We start from the raw sequence: 3,050 nt of genomic DNA, 5'->3' as shown, positions 1-3,050 counted from the left end.
ACTGTATGATGAGTTTGCCCCTGCTGCAAGCTGTCCGAATATACCATGGGCACAGCTGGGCTTGTTTGAAAGTGTGAGGTTGGTTAGCTCTCCTGGCGTGGAACTCTGTGCTTTTAAAAATACTTGGCCTAACATAGAAGCATTTACATAGCATCGTATCTCAAGTTACTGATTTCCAAACCCACTTGAAAGGGCTTAGCTTTTACTGTAGAGAAAGGTGGCCAGTTTTCCTCAAATTCCAGTTACTGCAAACTCTCTTGTTCCTGCCTTACCATCAAAAGGATATTAGAGTGAAAAAAAAGGACATTAGAGTGGAGGAAGTGACTTGGGTTCCCAGAACTGCTCTTCCCATTATGCGGTGGAAGCTGTCTTTTTATCACCGTCTATCTAAGTGACTGGCAGATTAGTCTCTCTCTCCAGTCTCCTGTAAAACACATTGGCCAATGCACCAGACCCCTGACCTTCATGGCCAACACACTACCTGGCACATTCCCTCTGCCCACTACCCCCATTTCCCATTCCTGTCAGTTGAGTTCTGTGTTTGCCAAGAGTTGTTGACTACTTTCCAAATTGTATATTCTTTTAAAAAAAATTTTTAATGTCTATTTGTTTTTTAGAGAGAGACAGAGTGCGAGTGGGAGAGGGGCAGAGAGAGAGGAAGACACAGAATCCAAAGCAGGCTCCAGGTTCTGTGCTGTCAGCACAGAGCCCAACGTAGGGCTCGAACTCATGAACTGTGAGATCGTGACTTGAGCCAAAGTCAGAACTAAACCGACTGAGCCACTCAGCTGCTCCCCAAATTATATATTCTGATTGTACTTTTAATAGATTGATTAAATATAAAGTAAAAATGATAGAGCATGATTTTGAAAAGAAATAATTAAAGGCATTGGAAAGGGTTGATAAAAGTCTTTTTTTTTTTTGAAGATTTTATTTTTAAGTAATCTCCACACCCAATGTGGGACTCGAACTCACAACCCCAAGATCAAGAATCACATCCTTCACTGATCAAGCCAGCCAAGTGCCCTAATAAAGGTGAGTCTTAAAAAAAATTAGAGTATGAAACTATTGTAAAAATAGAGGGAAAAATTTTAAATTCAGAATATGTCCTACGATCACTTTGCAAGTATTTTTAAGTTTTTCTTCTAAGGAAATCAACACTAGAGGTCATATTCCCATGGATGTAGTTTATGCAAGAAAAAATACAGACGTAACCTACGGATGCATGCTTGAGGAAGGGCCTTGGCTTTCCTGCAGATTGACAAGGAATGTGCATAATGGACGTTAACGGAATAGATCTGATTTCCTGTCTTGTCTAGATTTTCTTCTCCAATAAATTAGCAAACTGCTTGTTCAGATCACACTGAAGAGGACTGTTTTCACTGCATTTTATTGATAATTTACATATCCTAAAAATGTTCATAGGGACAATAAATGCTATTCCTTTTTGAGAGAGAGAGAGAGGTAAAGAGAGGGAGACAGAGGATCCCAAGTGGGCTCTGTGCTGATAGTGAACCATGAGATCATGACCTGAGCCATGACCTGACCTGAAGTCAGACACTTAACTGACTGAGCCACCCAAGTGCCCCAATAAATGCTTTTTCTTGAACCATATTCTGTTTCTCCATTCAGGGAGAAGGACTATTTTCCAGGTTTTCTTTTCTGTTTTTTTTTTTTTTTTTTAAGTTTATTTATTTTGAGAGAGACAGAGAAAGAGAATCCCAGGCAGGCTCTGCACTGTCAGCTCAGGGCTCAAACTCACGAACTGTGATCATGACCTGAGCCAAACTCAAGAGCTGGACGCTCAACCAACTGAGCCACCCAGGCACTACTCTGGGTTTTTATTGTTATTTATTTTATTGTTTTTAATGTTTATTTTTGAGAGACAGAAACAGAGCACGAGCGGGGGAGGGGCAGAGAGAGAGGGAGACACAGAATCCGAAGCAGGCTCCAGGCTCTGAGCTGTCAGCACAGAGCCCAACGTGGGGCTTGAACTCCTGAGCCATGAGATCATGACCAGAGCCAAAATTGGATGCTTCACGGACTGAGCCACCCAGTCGCCCCTCTGGGTTTTTATTTTTAATGTGGTTTATGAAGAACGGATTATCTTGTATTTAAAATCAACCATTAAAACAACATTGCAAGTGGTAAGAATATATAGCTTGAGAGCCAACAGTCAATCACAAAGCATAAAGATGGCTTTAAACACTATAACTCAATTATCAGTAATGATTGAATCTGCTGTATGCAACACAATACTGTTAAAAAGAGTTGGACAGTTCTTTTCATTGTAATTGTAAAAAAAAAAAAAAAAAAAAAAAAAAGAAGATGCTGCAGAAATATCCTTTGGCCCCCAGAGGGCGCGAGGCGGAAAGAAGTCAGAGCTGAGAGCTGGATCCCTTCAGATGGGGGCCTCCGACCTTACCAATGCTGCTTAAGAGAATAGGAAAAGAGGTCCACATCCACCTCAGAGGACATTCAATATGGGATTCTAGTAGACATAAGGACTGTCCATATTTAACTCTACTCCTAGTTTTTGAAGTGTAAAAATTGCAAGAATTACAGAAACCTCCTTATCCCCTCTACCTTATAGATAGAAATGGAGTGTGTATGTGAGGATATTAGAGAGAGAAATAGAGAATATTTGAGAGTGCATGCACATGTGTGAGAGAGGGGGTGTGTGCACGTGTGAGAGAAGGAGTGTGAGAGAGAGTAGGAGGGGGCACACGGTGTTCCAGGCTTTAATTCTCATAAGCAACATAAGAATACTATTGAAAGTATGTGAATTTGGCTAAATTATGCATAAAATTGTTCTAAATGTTCTGCCAAAGGCTAGAGCTGCAGATTTTCCCTTCAAGACAGGAAGCAAAACCCAAGCACAGCCCTTTCCTGTGCTCTCCCTAGTATTTCAGTGACACTTTATTTATGCTTAGGTGCTTGGAAGAGTATTACTAATTGAGCAGGAATTTTTCCTCTTCAATATTTTATTGAAGTGTTTCAAGCAACACTAGTAGCACAATATCCACTATTAAGAACTTTGCACATCAATG

Source organism: Prionailurus bengalensis, chromosome C1 (assembly GCF_016509475.1).
Source record: "Prionailurus bengalensis isolate Pbe53 chromosome C1, Fcat_Pben_1.1_paternal_pri, whole genome shotgun sequence".
Classification (NCBI taxonomy): Eukaryota; Metazoa; Chordata; class Mammalia; order Carnivora; family Felidae; genus Prionailurus; species Prionailurus bengalensis.
The sequence above is the reverse complement of the archived record's forward strand: the minus strand, read 5'-3'. Positions refer to the sequence as shown.